Source organism: Procambarus clarkii, chromosome 39 (assembly GCF_040958095.1).
Source record: "Procambarus clarkii isolate CNS0578487 chromosome 39, FALCON_Pclarkii_2.0, whole genome shotgun sequence".
Taxonomy (NCBI): Eukaryota; Metazoa; Arthropoda; class Malacostraca; order Decapoda; family Cambaridae; genus Procambarus; species Procambarus clarkii.
In genome coordinates, this window is record NC_091188.1 from 5,680,715 (window position 1) to 5,698,146 (window position 17,432).

Sequence of the window (17,432 nt, forward strand, 5' to 3'; positions counted from 1 at the left end):
TTTTTTCCAATATATATATATATATATATATATATATATATATATATATATGTCGTACCTAGTAGCCAGAACTCACTTCTCAGCCTACTATGCAAGGCCCGATTTGCCTAATAAGCCAAGTTTTCCTGAATTAATATATTTTCTATAATATTTTCCTTATGAAATTATAAAGCTGCCCTTTTCACTATGTATGAGGTCAATTTTTTTTTATTGGAGTTAAAATTAACGTAGATATGTGACCGAACCTAACCAACCCTACCTAACCTAACCTAATCTATCTTTATAGGTAAGGTTAGGTTAGGTAGCCAAAAAAAGCTAGGTTAGGTTAGGTTAGGTAGGTTAGGTAGACGAAAAAACATTAATTCATGAAAACTTGGCTTATTAGGCAAATCGGGCCTTGCATAGTAGGCTGAGAAGTGAGTTCTGGCTACTAGGTACGACATATATATATATATATATATATATATATATATATATATATATATATATATATATATATATATATATATATATATATATATATGTCGTACCTAATAGCCAGAACGCACTTCTCTGCCTACTATGCAAGGCCCGATTTGCCTAATAAGCCAAGTTTTCATGAATTAATTGTTTTTCGACTACCTAACCTACCTAACCAAACCTAACCTAACTTTTTCGGCTACCTAACCTAATCTAGCCTAAAAAGATAGGTTAGGTTAGGTTAGGTTGGGTTGGTTAGGTTTGGTCATATATCAACGTTAATTTTAACTCCAATAAAAAAATATTGACCTCATACATAATGAAATGGGTAGCTTTATCATTTCATAAGAAAACAAATTGAGAAAATATAATAATTCAGAAAAACTTGGCTTATTAGGCAAATCGGGCCTTGCATAGTAGGCCGAGAAGTGCGTTCTGGCTACTAGGTACGACATATATATATATATATATATATATATATATATATATATATATATATATATATATATATATATATATATATATATATAACGAAGATAACACAAATGAGCATTATTCTCAACAATTTAATGTTATCACAACGGTGGCGCTAAACAATTTCCTTTGAAATCCATGAAGACGTTGAAGAAAACAGACTGTGTAACAACGAACGACACACTTAAATAGATCGAGAGACAAAAACCCATCAAATCTCCTGGTCCTGATGAGATATTCGAGAGAGCCCTTAAAGAAGGTAAGGTCGAACTGATTCTGTCCCTACTACCTGGAGGGTCACTTACGTGGTCGATCACTAAATTCAAGAAGTCGGGGGGATGTTGGTTAACTCTTGCTACTTAGGAAGGTCGAAGAGCACGCCATCGGAAGAAACTTGGTGAATTGGTTCGGAGAATGCCTCACGGACATAAAACAAAGGGTAAATATAAATGAGTGAAGTGAGAGAGAATAGATGCTACTAGCGGTGTTCCGCAGGACTCTAGATGCTGCAGTTACCAGTAATATCAGCAAGTATGCGGACCACAAAGAGATAGAGCGTGTTGTAAACATGAAAGAAGACCGATGAACTCAGAGGAAACCCACGGCCAATCACTAACCCTTTCCAGGAATAAACCGTCAACAGTTACCTTGTACTCAGGAACATGTTTATTGCTGGGTGAACAGGAGTCATTTTTTAAGTTGTCTCAGAGCTCAATAATGTTAATTCTCGTGTAGTGCCTTGTACCTTGAGGAGTGCCTGCATCTTCCCTGCTCCAGACCTGTGTTCTAGCCTTTACTGAGCTCAAGCTTAAATATGCAGCATGTTCGTTGCCTGGTTGTTTATCCCTCCAAGCTGTTTACTCTCAGAGCTTCGCATCCAATAAGTTTTATTTAGTTAGTTCCATTTGTCTGGAACAGGAGAGTTCTTGAGTCACCTTAATCGAAGCAGCTCCACTGACAGTTAATAACAATATTGTGGTGTGAAGACACGGAGATATCGATGCTGCAGACGAGAGCCTCATGTACACACTACGGGCTATTCATGCCCGTGCCACCTCTTGGGGAGGCTTATTCTTCATCAATCAGATTCACAACACCGAGGGTCAAGGTCAGTCACGCTAAGTCTCAACCATATATTCAGTCTTAGGTTGAGAACAGAAGTATATAAAAAAAACTAATTAAATTAATTAAACATTTCCAGAATCATTCTCAGTTGGTCTACAGGAAAAGACCGCATAAAAAATAATTGCGTTAACGATAATCTTTACCTTGAGATTAGCAAATACATTTTTTTTCAAACGAGATATGTCAATTTGTAGCTCATTCTCAAGATCAAATTACTTCACCATTAGCTGAAATCTGAGAGAGAAAAGGCTTAGAAATTTTCGTTTGGGTCATGTTCTTGTCATTGTCAAAATAAAGGGTTATGAGGTAAACAACTTATAAGTCAAATATTGACTACAAAAACTCTACATAATAAATCAGTGTTTGGAGTTATAATCCACCTCACCATGTTCAAGGTTGTGCTTCGTTCGCCTTCAGCCTGTAGTGTAAACACTCCTTAAATCAACGTCACCACACCACCTAACCTAACCTAGACCTAACTATACATAAACCCACAAAGTATAATAATATTAATTTACGCTTCAGAAAACAAACAGTTTGTTACTCTAATGTATGGAATATACATCCTGTCAGTTGGTTGGTTGCTGAATAAGTCAAACATTGCACCAATTTGGTAGAAACAAAGCCAGTATTTAACTTTTTGCTTGGACTGGAGGATATGTTGCGCTCCCATCTGTGGCTAGGAATACATGGAGGTTTTCCCGTGATGATTACACTGCCAGTATGACCATATAAACATAGCGACGCCCGGCAGAGTGAGTATTCTTCAAAAGGAGCAGCACGGAGTAACATCTCCTTGGTAGATGATTCCAGTGTCTTCATACACAGTCTACAGCAGTGTCGTTGAATCTAGTGACTTCACAGGCAGTCTACAGCAGTGTCGTTTTCTCCATTGACTTCACGAGCAATCTACAGCAGTGGCGTTGATTCCAGTGACTTCACAAAATCTTGGGACTGGTTTGACCCGAAAGCTGCAATCTCTACCCAGGTGATATACTTAACGCAAATGCCTTTCGCTGTTCCTAAAGTAACTGTTCTGTAGAACTACACTATTCAGATATATTGTTGTATAAAAGGTTTTCAATAATCATGCTTGCCAGTACAGAAGCAGTAAAAAGTACATTCACAAGAACAAAAAAAAACGAAAAATGCAGAAGGCCTGTTTGATGAAACGAGGTTGCTAGTATTTATACTTAACATTGTCATTCAAGTACATATCTAACCTGTGGTTGAAACAATCCTACGATCACGTGTTTTTTGTACAGCCTTTAATTTGTTCCGTAAATTGGATAAGACCTGATCATGAGATACGTGAATCCCTTCATTACTAAAATTTTACCTGATCTTAATAGCAGTTTGTATCATGGAATCAAGACATAAGCTGTAATTTGTAAATAAGATGCGGAACTTATTTTACTAGTCGCTAAGATGTAAGTCTCGTCCTAATCCCACACTCAGACCTTGATAAAGCATTCAGGAGAGTGGGAAAGACTTGGTGTAAATTCCTTACATAAATTTCACATGTGCGAAAGTATGGTTTTTTATACAATGATAGAGAGTTATGAAGGAGTATTAGGAGAGGAATGCGAGTGCAGAAGATGTGATTGCCGGTCCGGGACGCTGTTTGGGCATACTGAGAGGAGGATACAAAGGTGAACCAATAGTTTATTACTCCCTGCAAGCACGACTGGTTGATTGTAATTGCCTCACTGCATGACTCTTGTTGCATTCTGTCAATCTCTTGCGTCCATATTGCGTCATTTATCCGTGTTCGACGCTCTGGAGGTTGCAGGGAAGTTCTCTTCTCCGTGCTGATGGCTTCTCTCTCTCTCTCTCTCTCTCTCTCTCTCTCTTTCTCTACCTTCAACTCCTCTTCCCTCCTCTTTGTTTTTCGTCTACATTGGTTTTGGTTCGTTTCCTTGCAACTGATGCCTCGGCTCATGTAGTAAAATGTTCGTAACTGGAAGGTAGCAACTGTTGACTGTTGTCGCCAGAGGCTGCTAGTCTATTGTGCATCTCTTATTCATCCTGTGAGCGTAACGTATTGTTCATCCCTTATTCATCCTGTGAGCGATAATGTATTGTGCATCCCTTACTCATCCTGTGAGTGGTAGTGTATTGTGCATCCCTTACTCATCGTGTGAGCGGTAGCGTCCTGGGGGAAAGTATAGTCGTTGGCATAGGAGATAAAGAAAGAGGCATCCGGCACCTCACATGTTTAGTACGGCTTGCATAACCTTTTGTTCCTTCAAATATTTAATGTAAGTGTTAACAGTAACAGTAACCAAGATGACGTTTCATCTCCACAGTGAGTGATGGCTGGCACCAAGACCTACCTGATGCTGGTGGTGCTGGTGCTCTCTCTCTGCTTGACGCCCTCGCTCCTTGAAGCGCGTGAGTATATGTGTGCAATATTTCACGGCATTTTAAGTCCTGTGCTAGCGTGCATTTTTTTTTTTTTTGTCTTTCAGTCATATTAAATGATCCAGTAAGTGTGTCTCTGCTTGCGTGAGCACATGCTCAAGCAAGCAGTGTGTTTTTATTATAGTTAATCAACCCCCCCCCCTCCCTTCTGTTAAGTTAACAATGGAAATTTAACAAAACAATTCTTTAGCATTTTTACATGTTTCAGTGTTTAAATTTTATTATAACTTTATGTTTTTTCTAAATAGGAAAACAGAACATTTTCGTTCTTAAGTACACTATTACTCATCCCATCATGATAGAGTAAAACGAGCTGCATTTTCTTCAATGTTTTTGCGAGCTGTAAAGGATATGTTCTGAATATGTAGATCAAGAAAGTAGTGCCACATATCGTATATGCTTTATTACAAAACTCCCTTAAATAAAATTGGTTCACTTCACCATTCAACTGACTGGGCTAATTCATGTACTGAATGTACATCTGTTATTTCAATAAATTTCTTTAAATCGTTGAATAAAAATAAAAAATTTAATTAAATAATATAAATTTAATACCAGAAATGTATATATTAGACAGTTCTTATTGATCAGAATTGCTATATGTATAAACTTATGGAAATATGAACATAAGAATAGATGAAACTGCAGAAAATCTGGTATATGTATATATATATATATATATATATATATATATATATATATATATATATATATATATATATATATATATATATATATATATATATATATATATATATATATATATATATATATATATATATATATATATATATATATATATATATATATATATATATATGAATTTCTTCACGAACAGGAAGCTTGGCCTCATTCAGGAGAGTGTACAAGGCCAGAGGAGGACATAACGCCAACAGACCCCTCACGGTAATGTAGACAGCATACGTTGTCATGTATTTGTTCTTATATGTCACATATAAACATAAATACACATCAGGAAACATGTGAGAACATTAGATCCACAAGGAGGCGAGGATACTTATGGGTGATGCTAGCAGGAACCCAACTGTTTATGTTGTATGGGTGTTCTCACCGACTGTTTATGCTGTATGGGTGTTCTCACTGACTGTTTATGCTGTATGGGTGTTCTCACCGACTGTTTATGCTGTATGGGTGTTCTCACCGACTGTTTATGCTGTATGGATGTTCTCACCCAACTATTTATGCCGTATGGGTGTTCTCACCGACTGTTTATGCTGCATGGGAGTTCTCACCAAACTGTTTATGCTGTATGGGTGTTCTCACCGAGTATTTATACTGTATGGGTGTTCTCACCCAACTGTTTATGCTGTATGGGTGTTCTCACCGACTGTTTATGCTGTATGGGTGTTCTCATCAACTGTTTATGCTGTATGGGAGTTCTCACCGAGTATTTATACTGTACTGTTATTATCACCCAACTATTTTGAGAGTAAATAAACGGCAACCAACAGACAGGCCAGATAAACAAGGACGAGGAGTAGGTAAAATAATTGCTGAACTGAAACCATTTTTTTTTTTTTTTAGTTTTTTATGAATTAACTTTCTAGAGTGACGAAATAAGACTTTCTTTACCCATTTTGCAGGGAGCGTTGATAGCTGGGAACAGATTTAGCCATTCACCGCGTGTGAGTTTTGGTCCCCAATTCTGGCGAGGCAGATGAAGCCTTGATCAACACTGTCGTCGATGTTAACACTCAGGAAGAGATTCAGCTCCAGATGTGAATTAACTTAGAGAAAGTTTTCTGTTAAGTTTATGTACAATTGCTAACGATCGTTTCCATACTATATCAGGAAAAAATTCGCCATATGTACTTGAAATAAATTAAATTATAAGGATTTTTCTGTATAATGTTTGTACCTCTCTACACTTTATCCAGCCAACAATTAGTTTTTTTTATCATTAATGTAAGCTGAAGTTCGCATGATCAACTGTGTTATTACTAAAGGTTGAGAATGTTCCGCTTATGCTCAAGACTGACCACCCCTGCAGCTGTGGTCTTTAACTGAAACGAGAAGGTTGATTTGCATCACAAAATGTGCGTTTAATACAAGACTTCATATGATTTTGGCATCATCGGCAAACATTGAGAGCAATACGTCTATATCCATTGGAAGATCGTTTACATATATCAGAAACAAGATGGGTTCAAGTACAGAGCCCTGTGGGACTCCGCTGGTGACATCTTGACACTCTGAGGTCTTCCCCACTCACAGTAACTCTGTGTTTTTGTTGCTACGATACTCCCTTATCCACTGGAGCTCCTTACCTGTTATTCAAGTCTGTTTTTTTCCAACTTCTGTACCAGCCTCATATGGGTATTGTGTCAAAGGGTTTCTGGCAGCCTAAGAAAATGCAGTTTGCCCACATCTTTCTTTCTGGTCATATTTTTATCATAAAATTCTCTTAAACCTGTGAGGCATGATAATCCCTGAACCTATGCTGGTGGTGTGTTACAAAGTTCCTCTCTAGATGTTCTACGAGCTTTTTCCTCACGATTTTTCTTTTCATAATCTTTCAAATCTTTCCTACTTAACAGAACAACAACAATCTGGCCAGTTAGAACCCGGGGTGGGGAATATATAAGGGTTTTGCCCCGTGAAGATTCCCCAACAGGATGTACACATATAACAGTTGCCAGTCTCTTAAAATAAATATATAAGAACAGATCGGGAGACCCTATGCACTTGCCCACGTAACGCTGGTGAGTGCGTATACGCTCACGCAAGTAACGCGGTTGAGTGCATATACGCTCACACAAACACTAAAGACTGCAGACGAACCAGAAAACTACTGCTTTAAACTCCAAAGAGGTAAAAATAATATTTTTATGCAAATTTACTACATATTCTTTTTGCAAATATTAAGCATAACTCTATTATATAATTTTGGTCTAATTTTGCCTTTGTCTTCATACAAAGATTTTCAATTTTGGAATTATTTTTAAGTTCTTCATAAGAATGTGACGGCTATGGGGAGGGGGGGGAGATCCCTGACGTCACTATATTGTGGTGGCATGTGTGGAGTGATCTCTCTGACGTCTATGTTGTAGAGACGTGCAAAATATATATTTATATATAAAATTGCACATTGGAGTCGATTTACAAGTTTGGATATAGCTTACTTTTGTAACAAAATATTATCAAATTCTTGTTGAAACCTGGTTCGTTCTTTTGAATCTTCTTTAGTGATTAACGGTATATATGATTACAATATAACTTTGTTTATTTTAGAAATTAAAAAATCGAAATAAACCACTGTAGGGTTAAAACAACAGAATGAATTTTTCGGTTGTATTTTACGACTAAAATATATATACGTCCAACGGAAAAAAATTGTATTTGCAAGTATGTTCTTTACACTGTAAACACATCACCTAATATTGATGTGTCTAAAATTCAGAACTAGCCATATTATTTTTAATATTATATAACGGCGAATCAAAAACCTGTGTGTATATATATGTAATATGTATATATATAATATATATATATATATATATATATATATATATATATATATATATATATATATATATATATATATATATATATATATATATATATATATATATATATATATATAAATATATATATATATATATATATATATATATATATATTTATATATATATACATATATATATATATATATATATATATGTGTGTGTGTGTGTGTGTGTGTGTGTGTGTGTGTGTGTGTGTGTGTGTGTGTCTGTGTGTGTGTGTGTGTGTGTGTGTGTGTGTGTGTGTGTGTGTGTGTTTGCATGGCAGCAAGAGGTCACAAGCAGGTTGACCAGCGAACTCAACATCTGGTTCCTGGACGATGGCACCCTGGCAGGGACACAGGAGTGCCTGCTAGAAGATCTACAGCTGGTAAAATCTAAGAGAGAGGAGTTAGGACTTACCCTAAACCCATCAAAGTATGAAATCATCTCATCTAGCCAACCAACCATAGATGCAGTACGAATCATATTGTCATGAGCCCCAGTGATCGTGCCCACCGACAGTGTGCTGCTAGGGGCACCTCTGGACTCGAGCGCCATTGAGGTAATCATCGAGGAAAAGCTGAACGACCTGAGGAGGATGGAGGGAACAATAGGGGCTTTGGACGGCCACGATGCTTTGTACCTTCTCACAAGGTGCCTGGCTTTGCCCAGACTGACCTATTTCAAGAGTGGTTGACAAATGGAATGCAATAGGAAGTGATGTGGTGGAGGCTGACTCCATACACAGTGTCAATTGTAGATATGATAGAACCCAATAGGCTCAGGAACCTGTACACTTGTTGATTGACGGTTGAGAGGCGGGACCAAAGAGCCAGAGCTCAACCCCCCTGCAAGCACAACTAGTTGTGTACTACACACACACACACACACACACACACACACACACACACACACACACACACACACACACACACACACACACACACACACACACACACACACACACACACACACACACACACACACACACATACACACACACACACACACACACACACACACACACACACACACACACACACACACACACACACACACACACACACACACACACACACACACACACACACACACACACACACACACACACACACACACACACACACACACACACACACACACACACACACACATACACACACTTATCAGAAAGGAAACACCTCCTGGGACACCCCTCGCGAAGGCACTAGAGCTATGTACTCACAACTAGGTGAGTACACAGCTGCAGTGCCTCCGCGAGGAGAATCCCAGCAGGTGTTTCCCTTCTGATAACGTCAACTTTTCTTCAATACACAAAACCTGAAGGCAGTCAGCATGGTGACGCAAGTGGATATGGTCAGATGGGTAACGCAAGTGAACGCAGTCAGTTACTCCGAGTGAACAAACGTGAACAAGGTGACTATCATTTGTCTGGTGCATGACCCTCGCCAGATCTAGGCAGAGACCCTCCCTATCACTCCTAGCAGTATTTGCCTTGACATAAATGTGATAAAAACCCCACACACGCATACACACACACACACACACACACACACGCGCGCGCGCACTCTGTATATTGTTTGGTTTTAGACAACTTGGTTCCCGGCAAGGACAAGTTGTCCACTCACAGTTTACCTGTGGTCGATTTCGAGTGTGCTCCAATTTTGGGCAGCCTCAATCGCTTCCTTTGTGATTGCGTGATTGGTGAGGATGATTATCTTAGCATCCCGCAGGACCAAATAGCTATCACATCCTGGCTGATCTAGTAAATCTAAAATAATGATATTAAAGTCCCTCTTAATAAAAGCTTCCGTCTTTGTTACAGAAATATTTCTTGCGTTTGCTGGCTGGAGACGGGAGAGTCGAGGACCTCCTCACCAATCACACACTGTTCTCTAACAGCGCTCAATATGGCACCCAGACATCATACTGGATTTATTTTATTATATCTTTATTATCACCCAATCCACTACGTTATGATTTTATTGTGCAGAGTAGGAGGCTGACCTGCAAATATTTAGGTGCAAATTACGAAACAAACCGTCTCGGTTCCAAAGAATACAGTGTGACAATGATCGCATCACTTCACGCACTTTATTAATCCCATGCGAGCCCGTCTTCAAGTGTGGGTGTGAGGAACCTGTAATATTAACTACAAAATACAAGCAGTTCTCTGAAAAGTACCATCGTTTGAGTGGCAGCCTTTGTTCTGTGTCTCGGTATCCACTTTCCTGCCTCGTATTTATTGTGCTCCCTCGACGTTAGGTCGGTGCTCTTTATCATGCAAAGGCTTTGATTGGATCGGTTGGTTCTTTGAAGCTATTTGACTGCGCCCGGAGATCTAACCGGAAATATATATATATAGAAACTTCCCTGCTACCGTTGGCGGTAAGTGCGCTAGGCGTCGTAGCAATTCGGACTGTTGGAAGGGAATGTCTGACGGCCATAACGCAATGCGTAATATCGCGTTATGTGTTCCGGTAGTCCCCAGGAGGAGTAGGTTCCCAGTCGTCCGCTCGTCGTCATGGATGGACCAGGAGTCCCCTTACCAGTAGGCGTAACTTCATACGGAAGTTCACGGAGCACGTGTGACGAAGTCATCTAGTAACTGGTGAGATGCCACTCACACCACTCACCAGTGAGTGGTGTCTGTGTGTGTGAGTACTCACCTAGTTGTACTCGCCTAGTTGTACACACCTAGTTGTACTCACCTAGTTGGGCTTACGGGGGAGGGGTTGAGCTTTTGCTCTTTGGTCTCGCCTCTCAATCGTCAATCAACTGATGTACAGATTCCTGAGACTACTGGGCTCTATTATATCACCACATCACTTCTAAGTGCATTCCATTTACTAACTACTCAGACACTGAATAAGTTCTTTCTAATGTCTCTGTGGTTTATTTGGGTACTCAGTTTCCGTCTGTGTCCCCTTATTCGCGTACTACCCGTGTTAAATAATCAAGCCTTGTCTACCCTGTCAATTCCCTTGAAAATTTTGTATGTGGTGATCATGTCTCCAAGGCTCTTCTGGCCTTTCCTCGTAACTCATGCCTCTTAGTTCTGGGTGGTATGTATGAGTTTAGTAGTATGCCTAGTGGCATACCACTAAACTTTTTCCAGCTTCGTCTTGTGCTTGACAAGGTACGGACTCCATACTGAGACTGCATACTTTAGGATTGGTCTTACATATGTGGTTTACAAGGTTCTGAAAGATTCCTTACACAGGTTTCTGAACGCAGTTCTGATGTTAGCAAGCCTCGCATTCGCCGCCGATGTTATTCTTTTGATGTAGGCTTTAGAAGACAGGTTTGGCGTGATATCAACTCCTAGATTTTTCTCTCTGTCCGTTTCGTGAAGGACTTTCGCTCCTATTCGGTATCCAGTGTCTGGCCTCTGATTTCCTCCACCCAGTTTCATCACCTTACATTTACTTGGGTTGAATTTTAGTAACCATTTGTTGGATCATTCCTTCAGTTTCTCTAGGTCATCTTGTAGCCTTATACTATCTTCTTCTGGTTTAATCATCCTCATAATTTTTGCATCATCAGCAAACATTGAGAGGAACTAGTCTAATCATTCTTGGAGATCATTTACATGTATCAGAAACAGTATAGGTCTAAGGACTGAACCCTGTGGGACTCCACGGGTGATGCCTCGTCACTCCGAGACCTCACCCTCACAGTGACTCGCTGTCTTCTGTTGCCTAGGTTCTCCCTTATCCAGTGGAGTACCTTCCCTTTCACATCCAACCACTTTGGGTGAACAGTAGAGCGACGGTCTTGCTTCATGCAGGCCAGGGTTCAATCCCCGACCGTCCAAGTGGTTGGACACCATTCCTTACCCCGTCCCATCCCAAATTCTTATCCTGACCCCCTTCCCAGTGCTATATGGTCATAATGGCTTGGCGCTTTCCCCTGATAATTCTCTCTCTCTCTCTCTCTCTCTCTCTCCCGCCTGCATCTCCAGCTTGTGCACTAGTCTCTTATGAGGTACTGTGTCAAAGGCTCTCTTGCAATCCAAAAATATGCAGTCTGATCAGCCCTCTCGATCGTGCCTGATTTGTTTTGCCTGGTCATAGCATTCAATTAATCCTGTGAGGCATGATTTGCCATTCCTGAACCGATGCTTCTGTTGTGTTACAAAGTTCTTTCGCTCCAGATGTTCCACTAGTTTTTTTTCGCACAATCTTCTCCATCATCCTGCATGGTATGCAAGTACGCTTTCCTGTAGTACTGTGCCTCCTGACTATCACCCTTCATTTATATTGGGACTACATTGGCCGTCTTCCAAATTTTTGGCAGTTCACCTGTTACTAATGATTTGTTGTACACCATTAATAGTGGCAGGTCCAGAGCTTCTACTCCTTCCTTTAGTATCCATGGTGAGATTCCATCCGGCGCCACAGGTCCTATGAGGTTGACGTGATTTTGTTTTGCACCATAGGTGTTATAAGGTTGAGGTGCTCACATCTCACAATTGACGGATCACAAACAACATTGTGAGCGTCTCATTCCTTAGTCGGGGAATACTTGAACAGACCAAGAGCTAGGACATGATGACGAAGTACCAACACCGGATGAACGGTACCAACCCTCTTGCACCATTGGGGAATCGAACACCGATCTTACAACAATCGAGGCAATGACTCTACTGACCATGGTGGCATCAGTGATAAATTAATGAATTTCACCTGATTATTACTCACACTACATAAGATCATTTTCTTAAATATCTCTGATTCTATTATATTACCTGACTCATATAAATGATTCCACAGGTGAAGGATGATGACTTGCTGGGTGACCTTCCTGGCGTGGGTGGTTGTGTTGCTGCTCTGTGGCGCTCCCTCACCGGCTCTGTCTGGTAGCTACCCTAATGCATCTGTCCTCTTATATGTTGCCGTAATATAGCAACAAAAGTTATAACCATACGATATGCATCTGTTTTCAAATCTTACAAAAAGTGCTAATGTAATATTAGTAAATGTAGATTTATATTAGCTTTCACCGTAACCTTCTCTATAACACCGATGTTAACACTGATGTCTCCTGCTCCCAGACGAGCCGCAGGAGATACAGGTGATCGTACGTGTCATCTCTCTCTCTCTCTCTCTCTCTCTTCCTTACAGAGAAGGTAGGGCGGCCAGGAATTCCTGGAGGCGGCGCCAGGCGGGCCAGACACGCCCAGATCAGTGGTGCACGCCGTCGTTCTGATGATCCTCATCTTTTGTATAAAAATAGTATTAGTTGTATTAGAGGTGGAGATGATGCCTGCGAACCGATCGCGGTAATATTGCAGTGTCTTTCTTGTAGACATATATTATTGACTATAATACAAGGAGGGGGGGGTTGTCCCAATGTTTCTAGCACGAATCTTTTCTATGCTTTTAATGTTCTTCACTAGAGAAGGAAGTTAAAAAATAAACTCTCCAAAGTTCCTTTTACAATCTTATACTGTTTGCCGCTATACAAGAGAGTGAATGATGGACTGTAAGGAAAACACAAATGATGCTAGGTTAAAAATTTGTTGAAATATCGCCTACTAAATTGATATTATTATTATTATCATCTCCATGCACTGTTAGTATGTTTGGGGATTTGATCTTTTCATGTGTGTTTATTTTCTTTCCAGGGAGCGGCATTTACTTTGAAGTTAGACAATGAGCCTGTTCGGATACCTCCAATCAGGTTTGGGCCCAGTACTCCATCCAGGCCAAGGTTTCCGTTGTGGCACTGGGACTAACTTCACGTCATCTGGCTGAGGCGTCACCTGGCTGATGGCGTTACCTGGCTGAGGGCATCACCTGGCTGATGGCGTCACCTGGCTGATGACGTCACCTGGCTGATGGCGTCACCTGGCTGATGGCGTCACCTGGCTGAGGGCATCACCTGGCTAATGACATATACTCAACACTTGCGGAGTTCAGAACAAGCAAAACTCCTCCAACATTGCATTTTCTATATATATAAATAAAACATAATAAAACGATACATTTCCCGTTTCTTTATTTGTGGTGAAGGTGGACCTGCCGGAGGGCGCCGCTGTTAGGCCAGTGTACTGTTGTTAGGCCAGAGTACTGTTGTTAGGCCAGAGTACTGTTGATAGGCCAGAGTACTGTTGATAGCCCAGAGTACTCTTGTTAGGCCAGGGTACTGTTGATAGGCCAGAGTACTGTTGATAGCCCAGAGTACTGTTGTTAGGCCAGAGTACTGTTGTTAGGCCAGAGTACTGTTGATAGGCAAGAGTACTGTTATTAGGCCAGAGTACTGTTGTTAGGCCAGAGTACTGTATCTAGTACACAAGGCAACTATGAATTGTCCCCACCGTCTCATAAGCGTCAAATTTTAAGTGGTTTTGTCGAACCAAAAGCTATAGACGACAGGGTCAAACGTCCACCACTGAGGATCAATATTATGGAACTTATACTTTCATAAAGCACTTGGAATATGACGCTGTGATCTATAGCGTATATATTGACGTACGTTAAGTGTGAGGACAGTAGTCTTTATCACACGTCTCAGTATAGTGATGATGTTCATTAAGAACCTTGTGGTGTTCAGTGATGACCTGGTGGTGTTCAGTGATGACCTGGTGGTGTTCAGTGATGACCTGGTGGTGTTCAGTGTGTTCAGTGACCTGGAGGTGAAAAACAACTTTTTTTTTTAGTTACACTCAAAAACTTCTTGGGACATATAGACCCCTTAAAACATTACATCCAGTACAAGGTGATGGGAAATTCCCTGAGAAACAAGATTGTAGAACATCCGGAGAGACGAACACTAGCTAAGGTTTAACAACAACTAATATTGCCTCACAAACTTTATATAATTCTATGACTGAGGGACAGAGATCAGATGAGACAAAATTCAGATCTAGACAAATGATCTCCCAGAAGGAATGTACTACTTTCTCTCGATGTTTCCTGATGATGCAACAATTATAAAGAGGAAACATATAGTGGAGAAGTATAATAAGCTACATGATGATCTAGAAAAAATTGAAAAACGCGGTCCCCAAAAAGTAGCTACTAGACTTTAACTCAGGTAAGTGCAAATTAATGTTGAGGCAACATGAAACCAGACGCAAAGTATCAAGAATCGAACATAGAAAAGTCCTGAAGAGTTGATATAACATCGAACCTGTCACTCGAGGACCACATCGAACCTGTCACTCGAGGCCCACATCAAACCTGTCACTCGAGGCCCACATCAAACCTGTCACTCGAGGCCCACATCAAACGAATATCATTAGCTGCACATACAAGACTGACCAACATAAAAACTTCCATCAGAAACCAAAATACAGATTGATTTAGGACCCTGCATACCACATACCTGCATACCACATACCTGCATTCTACATATACATCAAACCAGTCAGGTTTGGAATATGTGGCGAGAGCATGGAGCGGTTATTTTGTTAAACACGCATTAAAAAAAAAGAAACTCCAGAGGCATACCGATAGACAAGTCGAAGAGTTGAGAGAAATAAATTATGAGGACAAAATAGAAGACTTAATCTATGTCACTGGAAAGACAGAAAAGTTAGGAAAGATATTTTTACAATAAATGTCTCATTGGCAGTGACAAGGTGGAGACAAGGACATATACTTGGAATTGATGCTACACAAACACATGGAACACAGCTCGAAACCAAGTACCCAAATATGAAAGACAAACAATTGAAAGAATTGTTCATTGTCAGAAACAGTAAACAGAAGGAATGGATTAGAAAGTTAAATAGTGAATGCGAACTCTATTCGCTGCTTCAAATGTATATACAACATATGAGAGGTAAGACAAATTAGTTGAAACTTAATAAAGGAACACACAATTAGGTGAGTACACATATACACTCACACAAACACACGGCGGCCCCACGAGGCAGTGGGGGGTTTCGCGGCTGAGTGGATAGATCTAGGGGGGGGGGGGTTGTAGTCCTAAGGGCCCGGGTTCGATCCCCGGTGGAGGCGGAAACAAATGGGCAAAGTTTCTTTCACCCTGATGGCCTGTTCATCTATCAGTAAATAGGTACCTGGGAGTTAGACAGCTTATACGGGTCGCTTCCTGGGGATATGTGTGCGTGTGTTTGAGAGAAAAATATATGTAGTAGATATAAAAGAGAAAACAAGGTTGGTTAGAGAGGCGGGGGTCCAAGAGCTAATAGCTCGACATTGCAGGCACAAATAGTAAACACACACACACACACACACACACACACACACACACACACACACACACACACACACACACACACACACACACACACACACACACACACACACACACACCTATGGGGCCTCGTAGCCTGGTGGATAGCGCGCAGGACTCGTAATTCTGTGGCGCGGGTTCGATTCCCGCACGAGGCAGAAACAAATGGGCAAAGTTTCTTTCACCCTAAGTGCCCCTGTTACCTAGCAGTAAATAGGTACCTGGGAGTTAGTCAGCTGTCACGGGCTGCTTCCTGGGGGGTGTGTGTGTGTGGTGTGTGGGAAAAAAAAAGTAGTTAGTAAACAGTTGATTGACAGTTGAGAGGCGGGCCGAAAGAGCAAAGCTCAACCATCGTAAAAACACAACTAGTAAACACAACTAGTAAACACACACACACACACACACACTCGAGAACTGTGAAGAACTCAACAAGAGATTCCAGGAGGTCTTCACAATAGAACAAGGAGAAGCCCCTGCACTAAATGAGGAGAAGGCTAACCAAGCTACCTTGGAGGAACTTGACCTCACCAGTGATGAGGTCAAAAGGTGTCTGTTGGAGCTAGATGTGACAAAGGCTGTAGAGCCTGACAGAATCTCACCGTGGATACTAAAGGAAAGTGCAGAAGCACTAAGTGTGCCACTCTCTATAGTGTATAACAGGTCACTGGAAACAGGAGACCTACCAGAAAGTCGGAAGTCAACTAATGTAATCCCACTTATGTCAGACCAATCCTGGAATATGCAGCTCCAGCCTGGAGTCCAAACCTAGTTAAACAAAAGAGACAAAGTTAGAGAAGATTCACGGCCTCGTGGGGCCCCGTGTGTTTGTGTGTGTGTATATGTGTACTCACCTAATTGTGCGTTCCCTTATTAAGATTCAACTCACTCGTCTTGCCTCTCATATGATGTGTATACATTTGAAGCAGCGTATACAGTTCGCATACATTATTTTACTTTCTAATCCATTCTTTTTGTTTAATGTTTCTGACAATGAATAATTCTTTCAATTGTTTGTCTTTCTTATTTCGGTACTTGGTTTCGAGCTGTGTTCCATGTGTTTGAGTAGCGCCCAATTCCAAGTATGTCCTTGTCTCTACCTCGTCACTATATTGTAAAAATATCTTACCTAACTTTTCTGTCTTTCCAGTGCAACCCGTTCTTGCACTTGCTTATAGTCAATATTGGCTAATTTAATAAGTGTACATGCGACATACTAATTGATTTTGAATATTTTAG

General features: G+C 40.6%; 1 long non-coding RNA gene across 1 annotated transcript; it reads left to right on the forward strand.

Moving 5' to 3' along the window:
* Positions 1–1,049: 1,049 nt before the first annotated feature.
* On the forward strand, positions 1,050–13,976 carry LOC123750030 (uncharacterized). The gene is made up of 7 exons (XR_011230917.1): positions 1,050–3,046; positions 4,368–4,452; positions 5,321–5,388; positions 6,087–7,314; positions 12,764–12,849; positions 13,115–13,272; positions 13,618–13,976. It is a non-coding gene; the product is annotated as an uncharacterized lncRNA (long non-coding RNA).
* The last annotated feature ends 3,456 nt before the right edge of the window (positions 13,977–17,432 follow it).